Genomic DNA, 27,258 nt, shown 5'->3' with positions numbered 1-27,258 from the left:
GTTCCTGCCGTCAGCCTACTATACCATGTTCATGCACATCTAGAAATATTACTGCTGTAGTACAGGAGCGAAAGACGAAACGAAAGCACACCCACTTTAAAAAGGCACATTTGTCAACTACTGAACTTCACAAGGATGGGATTCACACCCACATGTGCAGAGCACAATGGATTAGTAGTCCATCACCTTACCACTCCACCACCTCATCCCAGAAGTTAGCCTCCTGACATGAGTTAGTACTCAAGATGGTCGTCTTTCCTCTACTCAAGGATCATTTTCCTCTTCCACCTGCGATTTCACCATTTTCCTTGAAGATGTCCAACATAAAAAGCATATTGAGCTCCTTGGACTTGAAATTACCAGATAAAAGCCATTTCTCATCACTTGCTCAGCGAGCAGGCTCAGCGCACACAGAACGCAGGTATCTCAGAGCGGTGTGTCTAAGAGGCTGTAAAAGGATAGTGCTCTGTTGGTGCTGTGGCTTAGCTGGTTAATGTGCATGTCTAGTAAATAAGTTTCTGGGTTCAAATCACCACAGTGCTTTTCTCCTCTCTTGCCATGCAGAGTTGGTCGTTGTGGACAGCAACAGGTGTCTGCCTTAACTTTAATGGAAGTGTTCATTTCTGGAACAACTTTTTTAAAAACAAATTCCACACATATTGCGATAGATAAAATACTAATCTTCCCTGTCAGTGCAGAATAATTAGTGCCAGCTGGCATGAAAACGACAAAAAAATTTTTTTTGTCTTTAGCGTAAAACCTGTGAATGTAGAAGAAAAGATGACGAGTGTCAATTTTTATGGCACCGTGAGCTTGTCCTTCAGTCAAACACGTAGGTAATTCAAACACACCCAGAGATGCACTTTGAATTAGCTTTGACCTAAATACTATCTACTCCAGATGTGATTGGGCCTCTTTCCACATCCTGATATATGCAGAGAACACAAGCTTTTGGCACGAGTGAATATAAATGTAAACATAAATACTATTCAATATATCGGAATTTTGTTGTATTTAAAAAATATTTTAGCTGGGGATCCTCAAATCAGGAGTGTAGAAAAGAACACCGTTAAACACCGGGAGTGCAGAACGTGATAAAAGTGTTCTTTAAACAAAAAGTGAAAATAGTGAATTTGTCTTTCACTTAGACGTTCATTGAATGCTCAGTAAACGATAAAGCAGAGGCTCGTTTTGTGAATTCTCCTCGCATCAGATTGTCTTGCTTCGACCTTTAAATTGTACACTGTGTAGACCCTTCACTCTCCCTAACTCAATTAAAGAGCTGCAGGCAAAAGTGCCTGTCAGTTTAGTTCAGTGGTAGAGCACTTGCATCTCGTGTATAAGGCTTTGTTTTCTACTGCCACTCTGGATTTCTTTTTAAATGCAACATCTTATCTGTGATTGTCTTTCATGTGACGTCCCCCGTGTGTGAATTTCAGCATGACACATAAAATCGTTTGAGATGCTATTTTTAAAACAGACCAAACGAAAGACCTAGTAGCTAAATACAAGTAGAAAACACGTGAATCTAATTGAGAAAATTTGGACTGGAGCGATGTATAGTATTGTAATGGTTGGGGGTTCAGGCGGGCACCCTTGCCATTGCCACTTAAGTCAGCCCCCCACCGTTGGGGACTCAAACCTGCGACTGCCACCATAGCTCAACAGGGACCCAGCCGCTTGAGCTTAAGGACGGTCTCCCTTTAGTTCAACAGGCTGGGTCCCTGTTGAGTGATGCCAGAGGTCTGGGTTTGAGTCCCTGACGGTGGGGGACTGACCTGATGTGGCAGTGGCGAGGATGCCCATGTGAACCCTGGAGCGTTACATTGGTGTCAGCAGTGGAATGGGATAGCCCTTTGCTGAGGTTGGTGAGTTAAGCGGGGGAGAGTGTAACGCATACGGCCACCATTGAGTGTGTAAGAGCCGGCTTACCAGAGCGGTGATGTCACTGCCCTTCAATGTAATAGCAGGGCCACAGCCGCAGGACTGAGGGAGATTGCTCTTTAGCTCAACAGGCTAGGTCCCTGTTGAGTGATGCAGGAAGCCTGGGTTTGAGTTCCTGGTGGTGGGGGGCTGTTGTGAACACCGGAGTGCTACAGTATTACTAATAGCAGCACAAAGCTTACAGTGGTGGCTTTAGGGTATCAGAGCCAGTGGTGCAATGGATAATGTGTTTGACTTTGGCTCAGAAGATTGCAGGTTTGACTCCTCCCTGGCTCGTTAAGCTTTTAAACTACACTTCTCAGCGTACACAACCCTTCTATCGACTGGATGAGTCTCCCGTTACGTCTCCAATTCTTTCCGCACATTCTGCTTGTTTCACCACCGTTACTGTTGGACCACAGCCACAGAATCGAGGAGAGATACGGTTCCGATAAACTGTCTTAAATAATCATGTTTAAAAAGGTGACAAAGTTTATTTTTCTTTAACATAACCTTACATTTGCCTGTTCAGTTCAAGTTATTTTCTGTACCTGCAAATTCCCCAATTTTTCTGCTGTCTCCTGAGACAGACATGTGTCAAATCACAATAAGTAATACAATCTATTCAGTTAACACCCAGATGTAACAGAACACATTTAAGACTTACACCCCCTTTAAATATGTATTTCCTTCATTTCAGTTTTCTTACCTCCCCAGGATACCTGAAAGTTCACTATCCCATATTAAGGACTGTACATGCATTACCGGTAATACAGCTACTAATAAAGATATACATTAATCTTAATTATTAATAAATTACACTTTTATTAATAAAGACATGTATTCATCAAATTCATTGTGAATAGTTGTGGTGTCTAGAAAACAATTTTAGCTACAGTAAATATTTCAAGCGAGTGGTGCGTATGTTCGTTACTTTGTGACTATATTATTTCCACTACATTCAGAACAGTTCAAATGCGATCGACTGTTCCTCTACTGAACTACATAAACCCTGTGAAGAGGTGGTTTAAGTTAGTCTCCTACATCGGTAACATCTAATGGGCAGCATATGTTATTTTAGGTTTGTTGCAATTGAGAACAGGTTTAGTATGGAGCTGCTGACAAATTTCAGCAGCCACGTTCATTGCAATGACCCGTTGTAGGGTCATTGCCAATCAGCTGCAAGAAAAAAAAACATCATTTGTGCCTTTATTTAAAAAAAAGAAAAACAAAGTAGTAGTTTATGTGGTAATTTCAGGTACAATGTAAGAACTTAAGTTAACTAGTCCCACAGTAATGCGTGGGGTCCTATCAATAGAAAAAAAATACTTGTAACCCAAAAACACAACAACCACGATGCGAGAAGCCTTCCGGGAACCTAGGTAAATCACTGTAGTAGTCTAACGACTACAGAAAATAAAATAAAAAAATACTTAAAGGAACAACTTCAAAACAAAAAGAACATTAAAAACAAATCTGGGAAACAACAAAAACAGAATCTAATGCGAGAGCTTTTTCAAGTCTTCGGTACACCATCGTGCTCCCTTAGTCCCAGTAGACCTCTCATCTAAGAAGATGAGATATCTCTCATCTGTCTGTGTAGAGATCAGCTGGGGGTCCACAGCTGATGGGAATTTAAGTAATGACCTGCGTCAGCTGCAAAGGAAAAATTATAGGTTTATTCCATGCTGAAAAGAGAAGGAAACACAACGTGGACCCTTCTTCGGGTGTGACGTGGAATAAACCTTTACCTGTTCCTTTGATGTTAATTTAGACTGGATCTCCAGCAAACACCTAACAGGCTACAATCCCGTTAGATAAGGTGTTAAGGACGACCTATAAGTAACAGTATCTAAAGTGGACGGTTGCTTTCGGTAGCTAAAGACAGGCTACACTGCTCCAGGTGAGGCTCGAACTCACAACCTCGGCATGACTCCGCTGTGCACTGCTGTATAAGTACCGTGCGCTGACCGATTGCGCCACTGGAACCACATAGATTACTTTCCCTTCACACACTGACGTTGCACAAACACAGGGTGAAAACGATTTCGGCATGTTTTCCGTCTCTCCGTGGGAGAAAGGGACAGTAAAAGAGCGAGGAAACTACAAGGGAAGAAAATGAAAAAATAGTGCTCACTGCCGAAGAGGGAGGAGAGAGATGGTCAGACACGTAAATCAGCCCGGCGGATTTACACTACAAATTTGTCATTTGTAGTGACATTTATGAGTCTTCATGTGTCTGAAACTGTCCAGTTTGTATTTTCGTTTCACAAATCCAGTAAACGAATAAGACAAGGCACACTGCACATCTGCGGAACATCACGTCCGAGTTTACAGTAACACCAGAGATTGAAAGCGAAGTAGTTTTTTATTAAAGTTCAAGGAAACCTGAATATGTTTGCTAGAAGTATTTCAGAATCACAGTGAAATGTAGTAGGATTGCTGCACAGATCTGCAGTCTGCAATTAGAATACGGTTTGTGCGTTGTATAAAATATACCATTCAAAACTTTTCTAAAACTGCAGAGATACATTTCGGAATGCGTCTTCCTGTAAAAATAAAATATCTATTTTATTTGACGGGCGCTATAAGCAGAGTCTGAAGCCAGCTCCACAGAAGAACTATATTCTTTACTTCTCCTGCCATTGCAATTTGCGCACAGATTTTTTTTTTCAAAATGTATTAGCCTTGATGGGAAAAAAAACTAAACTGTCTGTGCGGTGGCCAAGTGGTAAGGCATCGGTTTCGTAAACCTAAGAGCGCGGGTTCAAACCCCCTCCATGCCTGGTTTGCGTGCCACGATATACCTTTATCTAAATCGTCAATTGTCTTGCAATGTAGAAATCTCTGTAATAATAAGAAAAGAAAAGTAGTTAATAATCCTTTGACAAAGTAACGGGCATCCTCCACTGCTTGTCAGGATGGCTGAGTGGTCTTAGGTGCCAGCCTCAAGAACTCAATCGTGTGTAGTGACAGTTGTTATTCACAACCCGGATTTCTATGGAAGCCCGTTTCCGCCAGGGAGTAAAAAAAAAACCGCTATGGTATCTCAGAATTGCGACTTAGCAACTCAGAATTCCGACTTTATATCTCACATTTGCTACTTCGAAATAGCCCATATTTCAATGTCTGTCCTTTTGTTATTGTAACGGATTCGGGTTCTAGGGCTTGTGCCCTCTTGAGTTTAGCTCAAGATGCAACAGGATTATAAATGAATTCTCCCGCCCTACATTCCAAGATATGGAATCTTATTTTTCTTGAAGTTTCTGATGTTGGTCGTTATTGGAAATTGCCCGGTGATATCGACTCAGGTAGTCAGTTGTTACGTGCTGTAATTCGATACATGCAAAGCATTTGTATTCCCTCAAATTATTAATTATTAAGGTCAATAATGTACTAAACAGTACATGCCACTTTTTCTCTAGATGATGTTCACGATGGAACAGTGAGAAAGACGTGCCTAGATGTGCTTGAACCAACACCTTACTATCATTTTAGTACCGACCTGCCTGCACTGACCAATGGTACCACAGAGACTCCAACGGGTCGGTTTTACCCAGTTTTTGGGTAAAAAATAATCTGCACTTTTAAGCAAGCATTTTATTTCAAATTGTGAAATTTTTGTGTAAGTTTTTCTTGAAAAATGTTGTTTCAGAGAGAAACTGAGTTGACGATAATAGCCCTGTCAGTAGAATATCGAACTTTTCATCTCAGCTAGTTCTTCTGTGGAACAGGCTTCAGAACTCTACGTACAACGCCTTTGATATCATTTTATTTTTACAGCAGCCGCATCTGGAAAGTTTTTTTTTACTTTTTATTTGAACAACAAAATAGATTCAATATAAACAAGAGCACTTATAACATCAGTAGAATCGTCAGGAGTATATAAAATAATATAATTATACTTTCTGAAAACGATTAAACTAGGTAAATGAAGATAAGGTCCGCGCAGCTTTAATGTTCTTATATTTCAAAAGAGTCTGTAATTAACCCTTTTCGTCTTTTTTGAACTATTCAAACTTAGGACTCGTACCAGACCATTTCACTCTACGTACAGTATATCTCATTTCGTAACGAAAATGTATTTCCTGTCTTAGAAATGCTCTGGGCGGTATCTTACACAACGCACCTAAAGTATTCTAATCGTGGAATGCAGATCTGTGATATTGCCGAATTCGAGGGATCCAGCAATCGTACTGGATTTGACTGGGATTCTGAAATGTCTCTTACAAAGGTATTTGTGTTTGCTTGAACTTTTAATAAAAAAGTGATCTGAGACTTCCTAGCTTCCAGTCTATAATCTCACTGTAACTAAACTAGGATGTGATGTTTCGCAGATGTGCAGTGTGCCTTTACGCTTGGCATGTTCAAGACTATTCGTTGCGTGAGCTCCTCACTGCATGTCCTGTACTGTATTGTGATTTCGTCTTATCTACGAGGAGTACAGCGACTAGAACGGCTTGAACTTTTTTTTGGTATATAAAAGAAAACGCTGAAGCACATACAAAGTAACTAACATCGATGATCGTTCGCTGTACACGTATGCCCCCCCTTCACTGAAATAACATAGACGAAGGAAGCTCTCTTGTCTTGGGCTGCTGTCACCCGGATTCAAAGCGCGGGTATTGCGGTCACAGCACAAAGTACGGTCCACTATACCATCGCGGTGAGCTGGGACAGACTATCGTTAATTTTATTCAAATGCTCACAGTGCCTTTAATCTGAAGGATTCATATACCGTGCTCATGAGAAAGTCACAAACCTGTCATCTACACACTGTTCCCAGATACAGTACTTATAATGAAGTATATATTTTATTTCTTTCTACTCGTTGATAAGAAAAAAGTGAAATTATGTAATTAGGGATACTGTATGTCTTTTTTTCATGGGGAAAACTAGCCCGAGCAAATGTAAAGTTTAGAGTAGCGCTCAATAAAAATGATCAGAACCCAAAAGCGCTTCTTATGCGCATCAGTATATTCCGAAACCACTGGTTCTGCAGAAGAAATAAGAAAAGCCGAACTCAAAGCACTGCGGTGCCATTACGGGTACTCTGTCTGCTGCTGCTTTAAGATCTACTCACACCGTGTTGCCATTAAGGCTACCTAGTTAAAAAAAAACTTATCGTCACCTTTTTGAACGTGATTATTAGACACCCGTTAAATCTCCACCGAGGTTTCTTGAGAGATCGTTCAGCGAGCGAGTAATAAAAAACTACTTTGCTTCCAACCTCTGCTGTCACTGTAAACTCGGACGTGATGTTCTGCAGATATGCAGTGTGCCTTTCCTCTTGTCGTATTCAAGAGTACTCACTGTGTGAGCTCCTCGCTGCGTGTTCTGTACTCTACTGTGATTTAATTTAGATGATTATGTGGAGTAGAGTGACAAGATCTACTTGAACATTTTCGGTTTGTGAAATGAAACACTAAATACACTACTGTAAATACAAATAATGGACATTTAAAATAACCACAGTACAGCTAGAAGAGTGAAAAATAAAAGACTACTTAGAATGACATTCACAATAGACTTAAGAACGGCACAGCCGCCCGAACAGGGACTTGAACCCTGGGCCCTCAGATTAAGAGTCTGATGCTCTACCGACTGAGCTATCCGGGCTCTGAAAAAAAACCGACACTGGCGGGATCGTGGCAAGTCACGTGTCTCTTGTGCCGAGGAGCAGTCATACCTGACCCGTCTGGAATGACCACTGACAGACTTTATCCAGAAGCGACGGCACCACGCCCAGTAGAATGAGTGAGAAATACAGCATGACATGGGTAGTTAAGCGGCTCCTACAATCCATCTTTCCTCACATTACTGATTTTTTTCAATAGCATTTTGACCTTTTTTCACATTCAGATTTTTTTCACATTTAATAAAATCTTTTAATCAACAACATTAAAAAGAAAACAAATGGAACATTTTTTGGAACAATTATTAAAAAAAAACTTTCAATGCCTTGGTTGTATACGTGTGCACACCCTTTATAAAGGGAGTTGCAACAGTGCTGAAATTTAAAGAGCATTTCCGTAGAGAAAACAGCATTTTTTCTGCCTTGATGTTAAGCTTAGGGAGCCTGTCTTTTAGAAATTCTATTTCTTAACACCCTGCACAGCCTCCCGACAGACTAACGAATATTTTTGGGAGAAATTGGCTCACACACCGGAAGACACTAACGTTTATTTATGTTAGAGTATGTGAATAACAGTTTAACCGAAAAAGTTTGTAATTGTGATTTTGTAAAAAATCAATAAATCGTCTATCAACAGTACGTGATTATTAAGAAATTGTTTTATTTCATAAACTATAAGACAATTAAGAGAGTTTATAGGTCATAAACGTGGCTTATGTTCTTTTAACTCTGGCGTTCAGGATCCAAACCCAGGTGCGGACGATTGTGTTTCTTGAATCTCTTGTAATCATCAAAAGTCGATGTGTAGTCCTTCAGTACTTTCTCGAGTTGTGCCATGGATATTTCATACGATCAATACTTGTCATGCTCTTTTGCATTTTCCTTAAACGGAAAAAGTTCAAAGTGTGTTTATGGCTGTGCTTCACATCTACACGAGAGCAGTACAGGACACGCAGTGAGGAGCTCGTGAAGCTTTCAGTTTAGTGCGGAGTTCAGAAGGAGGATTCGCTCGCTGAATAATCTCTCAGGAAATCCCGGGCGAGATTCAACAGGTGTTTTCTGCAACAGCCACGACAAGTGTGAAGCAATCTCTGGATTTCCTGAATTTGAACTAAATTATTACTTCAAATAATTTAAGGTTTAACAGAACTAAATGAGGTACATTTAAAACAGCAGCGCAACTCTGCAGCAAGTCGAGTGTGCCTGCACACTCGCAACACAAGCAAAGAGTTCTCACTCAACAGAAGATTGCGATGTAAGTAATGTAATACAAAGCACCTGGAGATGCCAGGGATTGAACCAGGGACCTCATACATGCGAAGCATGCGCTCTACCACTGAGCTACATCCCCGATGGCAAAGGTAATGGAACAGACTTGTCCAGATGCTCACTGATCACAATCCACCACTCACGAAGAATGTCTCCAGTTTCCCACTTTCGCGTTTCCTCTACTACAGAATAAATTAATGGGAATGAAGAAATAAGGAAGGAAAAATAATCGCATTGAAGCTTCAAGAGACTGGGCACAAATAAATCTATTATTTTTGTATCCAGTCACACGTGCGACGGTGGTTAATTCCCAGACGGGGGAGTGCTTTTTTTCTATCTCCTTACTCGACTGTCTTTCAATTCTGTTTTATTTGAAAGCTTTTTGCATCTTTTAAGTGCTCTTGATTAAACTATGCATAGAAAAACAGCACTACTGATGATTTTCATGGACTGATGCACACTTGTTCTGTACAACTCGAGTGATAAAGCCCTGTCTGCAAATATTGTAGAAGAAAATAAAAGGGTGAAACAACGCCCCAACCACAGGAATGGTAATAGGAAGGATCGTGTTCTTATTTGATAAGTCCTTTTGAGATGTCTTGGCAATGCACACAGTCGTTAGAGCTGAAAAATTTACTTTTAGTGGTGTTTTTAAACAAAGATGGAACATGTTATTTCTATACCAGGAAGAAAGGAGCAGACTTTAACTTTAAGAGGCAAAAACGACACCTTATCAAAGCTAATATTAATTAAAATGACATCACAACAAAAGAGTGGAGCCTTCAGTGAATAAAATTAGTTTTCATTGGACGTGTGTGTCTCCATAACTTTGTAGGTGAGAGAGAGGATTGTGTTAATTTGCAGGTGCTTCTCGGAAGTGCGTTGGTGGTACAGGCGCCTTCCAAATAATTGAGTCGGGTATGAATCCCAGCCAGTACAAACACAAATCTTTTCAAGATAATTTATGGTCCGCTAACATCTTTTGAAACACTACAACAGGTAACACCCCGTGTGAAACATCATGAACATCTGTTAAAGCCTGAGTTTTACATCACAATTACAAACTTTTTCGGTTAAACTGTTATTCACATACTCTAACATAAATAAACGTTAGTGTTTTCCGGTGTGTGAGCCAATTTCTCCAAAAAAATATTTGTTAGTCTGCCGGGAGGCTGTGCAAGGTGTTAAGAAATAGAATTTCTAAAAGATAGGCTCCCTAAGCTTAACATCAAGGCAGAAAAAATGCTGTTTTCTCTACAGAAATGCTCTTTAAATTTCAGCACTGTTGCAACTCCCTTTATAAAGGGTGTGCACACGTATACAACCAAGGCATTGAAAGTTTTTTTTTTAATTATTGTTCCAAAAAAATGTTCCATTTGTTTTCTTTTTAATTTTGTTGATTAAAAGATTTTATTAAATGTGAAAAAAATCTGAATGTGAAAAAAGGTCAAAATGCTATTGAAAAAAATCAGTAATGTGAGGAAAGATGGATTGTAGGAGCCGCTTAACTACTCATGTCATGCTGTATTTCTCACTCATTCTACTGGGAGTGGTGCCGTCGCTTCTGGATAAAGTCTGTCAGTGGTCATTCCAGACGGGTCAGGTATGACTGCTCTTCGGCACAAGAGACACGTGACTTGCCAGGATCCCGACAGTGTCGGTTTTTTTTCAGAGCCCGGATAGCTCAGTCGGTAGAGCATCAGACTTTTAATTTGAGGGCCCAGGGTTCAAGTCCCTGTTCGGGCGGCTGTGCCGTTCTTAAGTCTATTGTGAATGTCATTCTAAGTAGTCTTTTATCTTTCACTCTTCTAGCTGTACTGTGGTTATTTTAAATGTCCATTACTTGTATTTACAGTAGTGTATTTAGTGTTTCATTTCACAAACTGAAAATGTTCAAGTAGATCTTGTCACTCTACTCCACGTAATCATCTAAATTAAATCACAGTAGAGTACAGAACACGCAGCGAGGAGCTCACACAGTGAGTACTCTTGAATACGACAAGAGGAAAGGCACACTGCATATCATCACGTCCGAGTTTACAGAGACAGCAGAGGTTGGAAGCAAAGTAGTTTTTTTATTACTCGCTCGCTGAACGATCTCTCAAGAAACCTCGGTGGAGATTTAACGGGTGTCTAATAATCACGTTCAAAAAGGTGACGATAAGTTTTTTTTTAACTAGGTAGCCTTAATGGCAACACGGTGTGAGTAGATCTTAAAGCAGCAGCAGACAGAGTACCCGTAATGCCACCGCAGTGCTTTGAGTTCGGCTTTTCTTATTTCTTCTGCAGAACCAGTGGTATCGGAATATACTGATGCGCATAAGAAGCGCTTTTGGGTTCTGATCATTTTTATTGAGCGCTACTCTAAACTTTACATTTGCTCGGGCTAGTTTTCCCCATGAAAAAAAGACATATCCCTAATAACACAAGTCCAAAACCAAGTATAAAGTCAAAAACCAGAAGATCCATCAGAGCAAGAATTAAAAACCACGAAGGCCGGGTTGGAACCGAGGAACCGAGGAACCGAGGTTAAAACCTTAACGGGACCAGGCGCTTCCAGGTCCCGGACTCGCACGATATGGAAATCAGATGCAGAGATAGATGAGCGTCAGCGCCTGGCTTTTAAGGTGGGCTGGGAATGGGAAACAGGTGCACAGAATAAAGTCTTAAGTGAAAGGGCTGGAGCACCCTTAAGGAGGGGGAACTAATATCGTGACATGTGCTCTAGGAACCCTGCAGGGGGCGGTGCAGCGGTGGAGCATGCCTGACCCTCGGCTGAGTGGTCATCTGGAGCACCTGAGTGATCTGGGATTGTTATCCCATTCTCACTGTTCAGGTCCACCCTGCACACTTCCTGATTGAGGAATCCCTCTATCGGCATGTTTACAATCGTTCGCCGGGCGTGGGTGTAGGACACCTGCTCGCTCCCCCCTTCCCTCGCTAAGGGTTCAGGGAGCTGCCCCAGCAGTGGGATAGCTAGTTCACTGCCTTCGAACTCGCTATCACCCACCAGGCCCATGTCAGTGCGGGCGGGGATTCTGACACCCCCCTTTGCGATGTCCTGCACTGGCAGGCGGGTGACTTGACCATCCAGCTCCAGTCTGGCTGAACCACTGTTGGTCAGACTCAGACTGACAGACTGAGCTGGTGGCTGTAAGAAAACCGGGTCGGCTTTCATTCCCTGTCCCTTCTGGGGGACTGGGTGTGTTGGCAACCCTGCCGTTGAGGCAGGAACAATCAGGTCAGTCTCACTCACTACCTGGTAGTTGTGAGAAATAATGTTACCTGACTGCAGGTTCCCTGGGTCACAGCAGAGGGAATCGGCATCTGGGATCAGGTGTGTCCACAGCGCAGTAGTCTCAGCGTCCAGCTGGACCTCCTGTCTAACCTGTGAATGTTGCACCAGGGGCACCTGGCGGTGGCCCTGTGACAGCTGCTCAAGCAGATCCTCACTAATAGAGGACCTCTCAGGGCTAAGGGTGAGGGCTACATCACCAACCTGCTCTCCTGCCATCTTGATCCCTTCCACCACTGCAGGGTGGTGTTCCTGACCCCTCTTGGGTGCCAGGGTGCACAGGGAAAGCTCCTTTTCATCGCCAGGTGGGGAGATCTGCTCCTCTTTAGGGATGTAAAAGGGGTGTGCTTTACCTGGTGGATCAGGCGGCTGCTTGGAGAACCTCTCCTGTGGCATGGAGGCTGTTGGGACCTTGGCCGGGACACGACTTCCCTGTATATCTGGAAAACAAGGAAATATTTTTATTTCTTGTCCAGAGGGAACAGAAGGAATCTCCACATAGGCTTCTGTGTTCGGTGGGCACTGTGTAAGTGTCAAAACGTGTTTTTCAGCAGAAATAAACATGTTTCTGCAACTTTGGCTACCCCCATGTAACTTATGGGGCAGGAGCAACAGACTTTTCAAAACGTGTTTTTCAGCCTGATATAAACGCGTTTTTTTCAGATTGTTGAATCCCAATGTAACTGCTAGGCTCAGAAGATCTCACTGCCTCAGATCTTAACCACAGTGTGCGGAAAGTGTCAAAACGTGTTTTTCAGGCAACTGTACAGAAGGCTTAGGAGCCTTGACCTGTTTCCACACCTTGCCTTTCTGGTGATCCACCAACAGTTCCTCTCTGAGTCGCATGCCCTTTTCTTTTTCTACCCGTTTGAGCTTGCCGTATGACATCAAACACCTTTCAACCTCAGTGTCAATCAATGTCTCACTGGGTAAGACATCTCCCATGGCAGCCTCGAGGTAAAAGCTTCTTGCTTTTCCTATGTGTTTTACTGCCTGCTCTGTGACTTCAGGGGTGGAGTCAGCACTCGCTTGGGAGTGGCTGACCTTATCCAGGCAGGAACCCTTCCGCTCAATCAGATAGACTGAGGGAGGGAGAGGGGGCGGGTCTCCGCCTCCTCCAGTGGAGAGTATCAGCTCATTCACGCTTCCGGCAGCCTTGGGGAGCGGTTGTCCCTGTCCTAATAAAGCTTGTTCAAGCCTGGCCAGGCGGGCGGCTACTGAATCCTTTTGTTCAGCTTTATCTAGCCCTTTCCCTCCCCCGGTGTTCTCATGGCACTTAGGACGCTGGGTGCGGTCCTGTGTGAGTGCTTTGGAACGGGGCTTAGCCAGCTCAGGAGCCTGTGCTCCTTCGAGCAGGAGGGAGTTAACCCTGCTGGCTCTGACGGCGAACACAGTCGCTTTAACAGCTTTTTGCTCAGAGCGACTTTGGACATCATACTTCCAGGCTTTCTGCACGAATCTCTTAATATCAGTCATTTTCATGGTCTGTGCATCTGTATGCATTAAGATCATCTTTCTGACTGATGGGTGGAGATTCGCGATGAGTAAACCTTTGAAATGTGTGTTCTCTTCGCAACCCTCATCATTTCGCCCTGCAAATTAAGTTTGTCTAAGTCTCTCGTAATATTCGCGAGGGGACTCTGCTCTCTCGTGCTTAATGTTAAGGGTGGTGGCTATCGCGGCAGACGGGTCAATAAAATCACTGTATTCTTCGATAAGTGTTTGACACAGCTGCTCAAAATCATTACAGACTTTTTTTATCTGCCAAGCCATCCACTCATGTACAGCTCTGCTGGTAGTTTTCCTGACCAGAAACACTTTCTCCTGTTCTGTGGCGTTTGGCAGGTACTGCAGGGTATACCTGAGGTCTTGAATATAACTCTCGATGCTAGAGATATAGAAGAACAGGGGACGTCTGACATTACATGTTACAGGTGCGGACTAACAACGCACAAAGCAGATGAATGCGGAGCGCGAACAGCAAAATGTCTACACTGTAAGAAAACAGGACATCATGCATGAGTGTGTAGAAAGAAAGACGGTTCCCATCAGGAAAATAAATTTAATACAAATGTAGTGTGCTCTCTGAAGGCACCAGTTCTGTCGGGTTTGGGCATTTACTGGGACAATTATTAATTGTAGCAGTAAATCACAAAATTGATTCTTTTCATGGCTTGATCGTGGTCAAACCTGTCGCTGGTAGAGAGAGTGCTTAATAGCGACTCGAATTCAGACCTTTTAGCAACCATCGTTAAACTTAAAGAATATTACTTTTAAGTACGAAATCACAGTTTTACCACAGAAAACCACAAGATCAAGTATGCAATCAACCCGGTAGATCGCAAAAGATCACAAAACAATCAAGCACTGCTTAAAGAGCAAGGGGAACTTTTTTTCCTTTCGACTTTCAGCACACTGTATTGTCGTGTATGAAACCCGCGGTGTTTTATATTGAATTATTACGCTTGGTTGACTCATTTCAGTCTTGCCACGCCCACCCAGGGACGCCAAATATGTAATTTTGCCATATTAAATGTAGTGTGCTCTCTGAAGGCACCAGTTCTGTAGGGTTTGGGCATTTACTGGGACAATTATTAATTGTAGCAGTAAATCACAAAATTGATTCTTTTGATGGCTTTAGAACCCAACCATGCGACATAACTCAAACAACGCACACACACAGGTACTAATATACGAGGATACATTTATTAATACATAGAATATGCATATAGACCTAACAGCTCTTATCGAGAGGGTTATCAGAATACAAAAGGTATATATTCAGTCAGTTACAAAGTGTTACACATATCAAGAGGACATACGTTCAGTATATCATTCATTAAGACCGTTTCGTAATCGAACTTGGTTACAACTTCTACATTAGATACTCAAAACAAGTACATAACTCTTAAGAATTAAATTGATATCAACTGGTTGGGATAACAATTGAATTCTCGAGCTGTAATGCATTGAAGTTGAATACTCATCCAATCTCTGGGGATTCAGATCTCCTGCGGGCACAAAGAAACAGTTGCAGGCTGTTGCTTTCCAATCCGCGCTCTCTGGCTTGGTGCCAGGCTGTGCTGTGCGGCTTGCAACGGTGTGCTGCTGATGCTCCCTGACCAGCTAGTTAGTGTTGGCTTTAACTAGCAAAGTTTGCGCACAGGAGAAAAGATGACTGTGGGTCCCAGCAAGTCAGGAAGAGGACCGGTTCGTTCCTGATGAAGAGCTAGTTCTGAATAGTGATTCAGCTGTCCACAGTTCTGACCTGTTCACGAGGCCTGCTGCTGGTGCTAACCTCGGGTGGATCCTCTGGTTACTCTCTGGCAACCTCCAGTCTAGACTCTTAGAACAAAGGAAAGTTCTGGCACTCGGACACACTGGCCGTTCCGTGGTTGTCCGGGCTGAGTCTCAAGATGGTCAGGAGGCGCGCTGCGAGAATGTCCTGCCCTTGGGAGCCTTCTGCTCCTGGGCCGTCCTGCCATGGAATTCTCCTTTGAATTCCCTTTAGAATTGTCCACAATTCTTCCACTGAATCTTACTGAATCTCTCAGGCTCTCTGTGTTGCCTGTTTTTACCTGGAGGAACCTTAGCTCATTGATTGGCTGAAAGTTCCATGGGCATCAGGGTCCCACGTGAGATATAAGTCACTTACTCCTGACACTTAGGAATGCAGTCCAGATGTCCAACTGGCACTCCCTAGACAGATAGGCACCAATGGATGACCATTGATCATGATAGCCAGGCTTAGCTAAGTGCATCCCCCTTTGGGAGCTGTCCTAGGAAACCTTATCAAAGGAACCTTAAATCAGCCTGCATGAATATTTTCTCTGTGGCTGCACCACAGAGATGAACAGAGAAATGGGGCCTCATTTGGGAAAGCGCAGAACACTTAATTCTTTCATATTAATAAGCCTCGCCGCTACACACCATACACATTTATACACACAATCAGACACATACATGCACAAATACAAACTAGCACACATTCACAGACACACACATACTGTAGACACTACACTCAGAGATACACACCCACACACTGATACGCACACATTTACAGAATCACACATAGACAGTACACATACTCACAGACACAAACTCACACAATGACGGACACCACATACACTCTTACCTACAGTTACACTATAACAAACACTAACAAAAATACCACTAATATTACAACAGTAACACTATCACTATGACTAACACTATCATTATTACTAACAATAACACAAAATTACTACTACACTACTAATACTAATAATAACAGTAATGCTATCACTAAAACTAACATGACTACTAGTGTAAATAGTCTAACAGTAAATCTATAATAAGCACTAATATTACATGAATACTAGTGTTGTAACAGAAGAAATAAGGTTCTTGATCCCGAGACGAAGTAAAACAGATGAGTTTATTGCATGCAAGGAACAATAAAGCCGAAGTCTTGTTTCCCGCAAGAAACAACAAAACCGAAGTATTGTTCAACGTACTGGTACAAACTTTTGGGTTATATAGTGTTTTCTTCTCCGTTTCTGACGTCACTTGGTCTGATGGTAAAGAGGGGGGTTCATGGTATTTGGCCAGTTTATGATGTTCTAGACAAATGGTCAGTTTAAGATTACACCCAGGGGGGTTCCTAGCTTGCATCTGCAATCCTTATCAGTTAACCCCCTTTCCTGCCATAAACCCCAGCTTGTGACTTAGAAGTCTAAACCCCCTACAGAAAGGATTAAATTCAAACCCCCGTCTTCACATCTTTCTTCACTAGCATTAAAACTATCAGTAGCGCTATCATCATTAATACTCACATGAACACTAGCATTAATATTAAAACTACCAGTTGTACTCTCACTAATACTAACAGGAAGACACTAGCATTAGTATTAGTAGCTGTCCGTGACGTCACACCACTCTTTGTGACGAAGGCGAGACGCCTAGCCGGGAACAGTGACGTGGCGTGTGTCGCCGTGGTTAGAGCCGAATCTGGGCTAAAAGGGAGGGGGCTTAGCCCTCTTACATTTGCTAGTTCAAAGTTGTTAATATTAAAACCTGTTTTTACCTGGAGGAACACCTGAAGAAGGCTCCACGGCCGAAACGTTGTGTTCTCTTTCTTCTTTTTTTCAGCATGGAATAAACCTATTACTTGTTCCTTTGCAGCCTACGCATGCTGACGCAGCTACCCACCTGAACTACAATAACTTAATATTAAAACTACCAGTTGTACTCTCATTAATACTAACAGGAAGACACTAGCATTAGTATTAGTAGCTGTCCGTGACGTCACACCGCTCTTTGTGACGAAGGCGAGACGCCTAGCCGGGAACAGTGACATGGCGTGTGTCGCCGTGGTTACCATACTTATGATTTGTAAACAAATGGAAAATGCATTTCAACTGTTACTTAAACAAATTTTTCAACTTGGAATTCTCTAGCTCTAGGATTAAATTCCTAAATAATAATTTGAATAACCATTCTTTAATTTCGGATTGAACATTATTAACACTAAACGTACTATGGTACTGTAATTGATCGATTCAGGCGGTATTGACCGTTTTCTAGATATTTAAAACAGGGTCAAGAACGGGAAAAGAATCAGTACTCACCAATCGGTAAAAGTTAATGGTTAATTCTACGGTTCTTCAGTTGAATTAATAGGTTGTCGATAGATAAGTGATCAATAACTCCCGCGGTCTCGCTCGCTAATCCCGGCGCTCTGGGTAGTGTGTCTGACGTCACAGTGCTCTTTCTAAAATATATAACAAGAGAGGTGATTCATAACAGCTGGAGAAGGTGTAATATTTGTGTGCGTCAGCAGTAAAACTGCATGTTGATTGATGGAGGGCTGAGCGGGGAATAACGGTTGCTCAGGGTCACAGGTCATAGTGAATTTTGGAGCTAACTGGTTCGGAGTTACGGGTGAAATAAAGAGTTTGTTCGATTGTCACATCTTCGTCCTGGGTTCTTAATTTTTACACTATACGTGTAGGAGAAACAAGACAGTGTGTGTGTGTGCCCAGGTAATTCTGGGAGACAGATCGAATCTGGGCTAAAAGGGAGGGGGCTTAGCCCTCTTACATTTGCTAGTTCAAAGTTGTACAACCCATTTGTATCTGCTAGGCCCTGGTGAATTGCTGCGTACTGCTGAAATAACCTCTCGGCTCCTTGGTTGTCATTTCGTCAAACGTGCGTTTGGTACAAGAGTGCACGAAGGCACCGGAAATACATTGGGAATAAATAACCGGTCGCTCAAGACCTCTGTGTAGTACAGGAGCGTACAAAACTAGGCTGTTTCCGCCCGGTCTCGAACCAGGGACCTTTCACGTGTGAGGCAAACGTGATAGCCGCTACACTACGGAAACCTGCAGGGACTGCTGCTGGTGTCTCGCTTCCGTTTCGGGCTGAGAAAGGGACGCGTCACTTTAGGCAGGGGGCGCTGGAGAGAGGAACAAAGGGCGCGATGAAACAAAATGCCAAAACCCGGGATCGAACCAGGGACCTTTAGATCTTCAGTCTAACGCTCTCCCAAATGAGCTATTTCGGCGGTGCCCACAGCCACCTGCTCCAGCCTTCCTGTGTTGCGGCATGAGCGCACCAAGAGTAGCGGGAGAGTGTTGCAGGAACGTCACACAGAAGGAAAGCCACCCAGGTGCGCCCTCTGAGCTCTGTCCAGCGCATCTTCCTCGCATGGACTCCTGCCTGCGACGGGCAGGAAACAATTAGCAAGAACAGAACGACACCCCATGGGTGTCTCATGACCGCACCTTAGGTTGTGACACGTGCAGGTGTGAGGGGTTGCCGGGCTACTTTGGAGCAGAGCTTGGGCGGAGGGGGGGCGGGAAAGCAGACAAAGAGGTGACCCCTCAAGGTCTGCACGATCACAGCTCTCCGCCGCCCCAGGCTTCCGCTCGATAAGCTACTGGACACACCCGCCCCTCCTCACACAGACCGTGGAAAAGCCCCCGAGTGGGAGGGCTCTCTCTTCCTCCCAGGAGCTCTTGGACACGACGCACAGACAGGGCGCGGAGAGCTGCCGCCTGCAAACACGGCTCCAGGCAGGACTCCACTCCGCAGGAGCCGCAGAGCAGGGGAGATGGGGGCAGCTTAGCTCCTGTGCAGAGACCTGAGCTGTTGTTGCTGCGGACGCTGTCTTTTCTGCACTCGGGGTAGGAGTGAATGTTGAATTGCCCTTAGAAATGAAGCAGAGCACTTCAACGGCACGGGTGTGTGTGTGTGCGTGCGCCCTGGTGATTCTGGGAGACAGATCGAACCTGGGCTAAAAGAGAGGGGGCTTAGCCCTCTTCCATTTGCTAGTTCAAAGTTGTACAACCCATTTGTATCTGCTAGGCGGCGCAGTCGTCGTCCACAAAGAAGACTTTGAAAAGCGTCAAAGGCAAGTCATTCCGAGTTGGTCGTTTGTGTTTTCCGTTCAGACGCGAAATGCTGAAATGATCTCTCGTCTCCTCGGTTGTCATTTCTGCTCCGTAAAGGAATCACAGCACGCGTCGCCTTCCAGCACGCTGCGTCGGGACACGATGCCGGGGGTCGGAGGTCGGAGCACGTGATGTCTTCCTCATTAGTATAGTGGCAAGTATCCCCGTCTATCACGCGGGAGACCGGGGTTCGATTCCCTGACAAGGAGTATAATTTCTTTCACTTCCTTAGAGAAAGGACTGCCTTTCACTTCTCTGTTTTCTTTCACAGCGTCGTGCACCTTTTCATTGCTCTCGCTTTCAGAGCCTCCGCACGGCACACGACTCGACTTCAGGAAGCACATTGAAGTGAAAGCAGGAAGCGCTGCGACATGCACTGTGCAGATCCCGCCACACTAAGAGGTGAGTGGGTCTGTTCGATGCACAAAGAGCGCTTTGATAAGCATCAAAGGCAAGTCATTCCGAGTTGGTTGTTTGTGTTTTCCGTTCAGACGCGAAATGCTGAAATGATCTCTCGGCTCCTCGGTTGTCATTTCTGCTCTGTAAAGGAATCACAGCACGCGTCGGCTTCCAGCACGGTTGGTCGGGACACGATGCCGGGGGTCGGAGAGAGCGATGTCTTCCTCGTTAGTATAGGACCTGTCACCTGTCCCCAGCTGTCACGCGGGAGACCGGGGTACATCAGGACGCGCATTGAAGTGAAAGCAGGATGCGCTGCGACATGCACTGTGCAGATCCCGCCACACTAAGAGGTGAGTGGGTCTGTTCGATCACAGCGCTAGGCAAATCCCCTATCCCCTTTTGTGCCTGGCGACAAAAGAGGTCTGTTTCCACCCGGGGACCTTGCGCGCGTGTGAGGCAAACGTGATGACCACTTCACTACGGAAACGGTGGTAAGACGTGCCCAGTGGCCCAGCGCTGAGCTTCGCCAATGAGATTCAGCTGCTTCCAGTGCCTTTATTGGAGTGCGCTGATGGACCGTGCTCTCTCTCCAGAGACCAGCACGCCTGTCATGGACGGAGCAGGAAAGGCGGCGCCACATTCTACAGCCCTCTCCACGCAATGGACGAAATCGGGCTACTGAAGTGGAGGAAATCGCCCCTCCAGAAAGTGCAAATATCATCTTGGAGAGTATAAATCCTATTGCCGAAGGTCAGCCCTGTCTACCAGAGTAACCCTCCCACCTCACACGCGAGAAGTTTCGGCTGGAAACAAGCGCCCCCTCTTCTTGCACGTTTTGCAAGTTCGAGTGGTTTTAATGCGGCTCCTTCATACACGGTGCTGATCTTTTGGAAAGCAGGAGGCAAAACTGACACGTTCCCATACCAGGAGTCGAACCCGGGCCGCCTGGGTGAAAACCAGGAATCCTAACCGCGAGACCATATGGGAACGCACAACCCCGTTGTTCCGGGCATCATGCAAGCAAACTACATAAATATGAGAAAACACACAAGAGAGTTGTCACTCAGTGTTGAAGGGTCGATGTATACTGGGGCTCAGTTGAAATGCAACGTCAGGACTTTTCCGAATTATGTCACACGAAGAGAGCACAGCCTTTTCCGCCGTGCCACGTGTGTATCGGTAACTCGCTGTGATCGTATAGTACTTTGCGTTGTGGCCGCAACAACCCCCGTTCGAATCCGGGTCATGGCAGAATAGGGGCGTCTGCTTTTACTACTTGCACAAATGAAGGCAAAAAAAAGCCAATCGATGTGAACGAACGGAGCTTTACAGAGGAGTACTGCCTGACTGGATCGTTAATGAACGACAGAGGCCACTCCGACCTCTTCTCGGTTTTCTTCAATGACTTACTAAGGATCTTCTTCACATTCGCCCATGCAGGGGAAGCCAGTTACACCAAAGCAAACACAGGAAAGTGCAATTCAAGCAGAGACCAGGAGGGACTTGTTTACACCGAGAGTGGTCGGAGAACGGAACAATGCGCCCAGCCCTGTTGCTGGAGCCGATTCTTGATGAGATCTTGGGCTCACTAAGAGGCCCCCGCTGGATGCTAATCTTTCTGTTGTTCTTGCAGGTCCTGCGCTGCTTTTGAGCCGACAGAGCTCGTCCTGGTCTGTCGGCACAGCCCAATTGCAAATGATCGGCTCCACGTACAGAAGGACTGTGCATTTGGTACAAGAGTGCATGAAGGCACCGGAAATACATTGGGAACAAATGACCGGTTGCTCAATAACTCTGTGAAGTACAGGAGCGTGCAAAGCGAAGCTGTTCCCGCCCGGTCTCGAACCAGGGACCTTTCGCATGTGAAGCAAACATGATAACCGCTACACTACGGAAACGGTGAGAAAACAAGCCCACCGGCAGTGAGTATTCAACTTCCTTGCATTACTGCTCCCAACCAGTTGATATCAATTTAATTCCTAAGGGTTATGTACTTGTTTTGAGTTTCTAATGTAGAAGTTGTAAACAAGTTCAATTACGAAACGGTCTAAATGAATGATATACCGAACTTATGTCCTCTTGATATGTGTAATTCTTTGTAACTGAATGAATTTATATCTTTTGTATTCTGATAACCCTTACGATAAGATCTGTTAGGTTTACATGCATATTCTATATTTTAATAAACGTATCCTCATGTATTAGTACCTGTGTGTGCGTTGTTTGAGTTATGTCGCATGGTTGGATTCTAAGACCATTAAAAGAATCAATTCTGTGATTTACTGCCACAAATAATAATTGTCCCAGTAAGTGCCCAAACCCCTACAGAACTGGTGCCTCGTGTGAGCACACTACAACAGTGTGTGATTCCCTGCCCCAGCCAGAGGAACAGACAATGAGCATGTCTCTCAATAATAATAATAATATAGTGTGTGATCTCCTGTCCCAGCCTGGGAAACAGTGAGTCAGCCTCTCAATAATTATAATACTGTGTCATCTCCTGTCCCAGCCTGAGGAACAGTGAGCTTGTCTCTCAATAATAATAATAATAGAGTGTGATCTCCTGTCCCAGCGTGAGGAACAGTGAGCCTGTCTCTCAATAATAATAATACAGTTTGTGATCTCCTGTCCCAGCCTGAGGAACAGACAGTGAGCCTGTCTCTCAATAATAAAAGTACAGTGTGTGATCTCCTCTCCAAGCCTGAGGAACAGACAGTGAGACTGTCTCTCAATAATAATAATAATAATAATAATAATAATAATAATAATAATAATAATAATAATAATAATAATAATACAGTCTGTGACATCCTGTCCCAGCCTGAGGAAGAGAGGCTGAGCCTGCCTCTCAATATTAATAATACAGTGTGTGATCTCCTTTCTTAGCCTGAGGAACAGATAGTGATCCTGTCTCTCAATAATAATAATCCAGTGTGGGATGTCCCGCCCCAGCCTGAGGAACAGACATTGAGCCTGTCTCTCAATAATAATAATACAGTGTGTGATTTCCTGTCCCAGCCTGGGGAACAGTGAGTCAGACTCTCAATAATTATAATACAGTGTGATCTACTGTCCCAGCCTGTGGAACAGTGAGTTTATCTGTCAATAATAATAATACAGTGTGTGATCTCCTGTCCCAGCCTGAGGAACAGTGAGCTTGTGTCTCAATAATAATAATATAGTGTGATCTCCTGTCCAAGCCTGAGGAACAGACAGTGAGCCTGTCTCTCAATAACAATAATAATAATACAGTCTGTGACCTGCTGTCCCAGCCTGAGGAAGAGACACAGAGCCTGCCTCTCAATAATAATAATACAGTGTGTGATCTCCTTTCTTAGCCTGAGGAACAGTCAGTGATCCTGTCTCTCAATAATAATTATCCAGTGTGTGATTTCCTCTCCCAGCCTGGGGAATAGTGAGCCAGACACTCAATAATAATAATACAGTGTGTGATCTCCTGTCCCAGCCTGAAGGAATAGAAAGTGAACCTGTCTCTCAATAATAATAATAATAATAATAATAATAATAATAATAATAATAATAATAATAATAATAATAATAATAATAATAATAATACAGTGTGTGACCTCCTATCCCAGCATGAGGAAGAGACAGTGAGCCTCTCTCTCAATAATAATTTTACAGTGTGTCATATCCTGTCCCAGCCCAAAAGAAGAGACAGTGAGCCTCTCTCTCAATAATAATAATACAGTGTGTGATTTCCTGTCCCAGCCTGAGGAACAATGAGCCAGACACTCAATAATAATAATAATACAGTGTGATCTCCTGTCCCAGCCTGAGGAACAATGAGCCAGACACTCAATAATAATAATAATACAGTGTGATCTACTGTCCCAGCCTGAGGAATAGACAGTGAGCCTGTATCTCAATAATAATAATACAGTGCGTGATCTCCTGTACTAGCCTGAGGAACACACAGCAAGCCTGTCTCTCAATAATAGTAATACAGTGTGTGACCTCCTGTCCCAGCTTGGGGAACAGTGAGCCAGACTCTCAATAATAATAATACAGTGTGATCTACTGTCCCAGCCTGAGGAACAGTGAGTTTATCTGCTAATAATAATAATACAGTGTGATCTCCTGTTCCAGCCTGAGGAACAGTGAGGTTGTCTCTTGTCATGGAAATATAACTATCAAGGAAGCCACAAGAGAGAGTTCTCACCTGAGTAAGGTCTTTATTTCAATATTGCAAGATTGGGAGCCCTGCTGCCACTTCGCACAGTGCAACCAGAGACTCAATTTGTTACAAGCAGTACAGGGTTTTTATAAGATGTTGCGCTGTAAAAAAGCTCAGTGCTTTGTCCCTTCAAAACTTCCCCTTTCCCTAAGACAAAACAGATTACATCATAGAGCGAGAGAAGAAGCACTAGATTTGTTATTCAAAGCTAATCAGTTACTTTCAGCTAATTCTAACGACCCAGACAGCATATATTGTTTTGGTACATTGTCTTCTAAAGTAACCTAAACAGTACACTGTTTTCTAAAATTCTGCAGGTACTGTAGCACAGCATTTACATCCTTGAAATATAGTATCTTAAAGCACCAATATATTTTTTGAAAAGCTCTCTACATTTTAAAGATCAATTTACTTATTAGATTTCCACTTCAACACTTGGTCGGCTGGCGTTCGGGGAGTAGCGTTTTTCAGAATTGTATTGAGATCGTTTTCCACAGAGCTCAGATGTCAAAGCACAGCAGCAGCTCTCCACAGCGATCCTCTATTGCGCCCTTTCTCCAGCAGCTCCGTCCTCATTGGAAGGAAGCAAGAGTGAAAGGCTGAAGTGAAATAGAGCGGGGACGAAGGCAGTGAAGAGAGAGAACGTGGGAAGAAGAGAAAAACGCAAGGGAAAAAAAGCAGCGTCGTAAAAGAGGTGACGGAGCTGTCCTCTCTATAAGAAGAGTGCCAGCGAGCCTTGCTCAAGCTTACGACCACACCCCCTTGAGCACGCCTGATCTCGTCTGATCTTGGAAGCTAAACAGGGATGGGCTTGGTTAGTACTTGGATGGAAGACTGCCTGGGAATACCAGGTGCTGTAAGCTTTTAAGCGCAGGAGGCGCCCTATCCCCGCTCGCTCGCTCATTCCCCTTTTCACACGTGCAGTGCGGCTTGTCGGTCTGTTTATTTGTCAGCTTTGGCGAGACACGGGTGCTTGTGTATTAGCGTGAGCGTTTTTTATTCTGATCATGAACAGTTTTACAAGTCCGCAAAGGATCGAGGAAAGGTTTATCGCCAGCTGAAAAGAGACACAGCGCTTCGGCTGTGGAGACTTGTTCGGCTGGCGTTCGGGGAGTCGCGTTTTTCAGAATTGTATTGAGATCGTTTTCCACAGAGCTCAGATGTCAAAGCACAGCAGCAGCTCTCCACAGCGATCCTCTATTGCGCCCTTTCTCCAGCAGCTCCGTCCTCATTGGAAGGAAGCATGAGTGAAAGGCTGAAGTGAAATACAGATGCAGCCATTCAAAATGAGCGTTAAAAACCCGCGGTACAGTAACCAACCCGCAGGGCACCGTAGGGCACCGCGGTCAGTGATTGGCTGGCCAAAATGACAGGGGCACTCGTGGTGCATTGGTTGGTAGTGAATAGATTTAATCATTTATTGTCTTTACTGTGCAAGTTTCAATCCGCTTAGGTTTGAATATTTATATGGAATATTACCACTAAAGGGAAATTTTAGTAACTGAGCATAAAAAGAAGAGGAGCATAACGCATCTGAAGGTAATAAATGATATTAATTTAGGACATAAACATTACTGTATGTACATAAACTGTACTGTGTATGGCTAGTCTTGATAGTTTAAAGAAAAAATACACACCAGTCTTCCATTTCTCCCTAAACATTTTAAGCATGAAAGTTTTATGAAACGGTACCCAAATATGTGATTGCTGTATAGAATGAATTTTAATTTTTAAAAATTATTTAACACGAAAATTAAGCTGTTTACATCTTCCGCCTGAGAACAGTCACCCGTTGCTACCCAACGCAGAAACACTGCCACTAACTAGCAAAGAGAGGACATTAGCTAGCCAATATAATAAAGAAATAAATGATTATTTTGTTTATTTCTTTTGAACATTTATTTGAACATTTCCATCGATTGTACAAGCACTTGGAAACTGTCCAATCCCTAGTTCATCAAGCATTTACCGGTCTGGCGCCGGTCTGTGTCTTCTAGGATATAATGCCAGCGAACTCTTGTTTTTATGTCCACTATAACTACGCTGGGCAAACGTTCCGAGGTCAAATTCCTCCAGCACGGGGGTACCTTTAAAGCGGAGACGACGGCACCGAAATTTTTTGGCGCGCCTTCTCTTTAAAGCCCTGGCCAAATATGAAGACAGTAAGTACAGTTATAATTCAAACGGAATTAAAAACTACACATCCCAATTACCATGGTGGTGCTTGTGATCATTGCGTTTAACCAACGAAACAGGGCAAAAAATCAGTCACATGAATTTGGGGCAGAGTTTCGAAAGCTTAACCTATCAGCAACAAAGCGAAATTTACACGATAGGCTACCTCAAACTGTCAGTTACACGACTGTGTATGTCGCTTAAGCCACTCCTATTTGGCATTTTAGTTATGGAGGCGAGAAGACGCCCCCCCTCTCTCTGGGTGTCTGATTTGCCGCCATCTTTAACTGTTCGGTGTCCGAATCGGAGTAGCTACGCGTACGAAATAAAGTTAATCCCAACTACAAAACATATATTTTTGTGGTAAGAGGGCGCAAAACATCAGTTTTTACTGCTATTAATTACTGTACGATTTATAGTTGAAATCTGAGCCTAGATATAAAGTTAAAATCTCGACAAAGCAATGTAGGAAATACAGAGAAAATAAATCCTTTCTGACATCTAAAATCAGTTTAGATCAAGGTCTCTAAAACGAACAAGAAAAAGAGGATTTTCGGAGGGCAATTACGCTGTGTTTATATAGAATAACTGATTTATGAGCAATCTAATTTCTTGTTCGTTTAAAACAGTGAAATGTCAGCTGCAAAAGATCGCACCAGAAACAGCACTCTCTCTGCCTGTCAAAGACGTTCAGGAAAGGCTGAATGAAGTCATGTCAAGTACAATAATTCGGTGATCAATAATAACAGTTGTAGGACAGTATATAAGGAGGATAAGGATTTTGAAGTTGACTCGAAATCTGATAGGTAACCAGTGCAAGGACTTGAAAACAGGTATAATACATCCCTGATAGGATTCTTGCTGTCATATTCTGAACATATTGAAGATTGCTCAGTGTGGATTTAATTTCCCCAGTGAACAGGAT

The 27,258-nt window shown here is 43.6% G+C and overlaps 4 non-coding genes and 1 pseudogene across 4 annotated transcripts; 2 read left to right on the top strand and 3 right to left on the bottom strand.

Moving 5' to 3' along the window:
* Positions 1-3,818: 3,818 nt before the first annotated feature.
* On the bottom strand, positions 3,819-3,912 carry trnai-uau (transfer RNA isoleucine (anticodon UAU)). Its single transcript has 2 exons — positions 3,875-3,912; positions 3,819-3,854 (listed from the first exon to the last, which is right to left on the bottom strand). It is a non-coding gene; the product is annotated as a tRNA-Ile (tRNA).
* Positions 3,913-7,469: 3,557 nt separating this feature from the next.
* trnak-cuu (transfer RNA lysine (anticodon CUU)) lies at positions 7,470-7,542 on the bottom strand. Its single transcript has one exon. It is a non-coding gene; the product is annotated as a tRNA-Lys (tRNA).
* A 1,295-nt stretch (positions 7,543-8,837) lies between these two features.
* trnaa-cgc (transfer RNA alanine (anticodon CGC)) lies at positions 8,838-8,909 on the bottom strand. Its single transcript has one exon. It is a non-coding gene; the product is annotated as a tRNA-Ala (tRNA).
* Positions 8,910-10,500: 1,591 nt separating this feature from the next.
* On the top strand, positions 10,501-10,573 carry trnak-uuu (transfer RNA lysine (anticodon UUU)). The gene has a single exon. It is a non-coding gene; the product is annotated as a tRNA-Lys (tRNA).
* Positions 10,574-24,902: 14,329 nt separating this feature from the next.
* LOC148666825 (5S ribosomal RNA) lies at positions 24,903-25,021 on the top strand (annotated as a pseudogene).
* The last annotated feature ends 2,237 nt before the right edge of the window (positions 25,022-27,258 follow it).

The sequence above is a fragment of the Lepisosteus platostomus genome, chromosome 5, assembly GCF_059453375.1.
Source record: "Lepisosteus platostomus isolate fLepPlt1 chromosome 5, fLepPlt1.hap1, whole genome shotgun sequence".
Lineage (NCBI taxonomy): Eukaryota > Metazoa > Chordata > Actinopteri > Semionotiformes > Lepisosteidae > Lepisosteus > Lepisosteus platostomus.
This window is presented reverse-complemented; position numbering and strand designations above follow the sequence as displayed.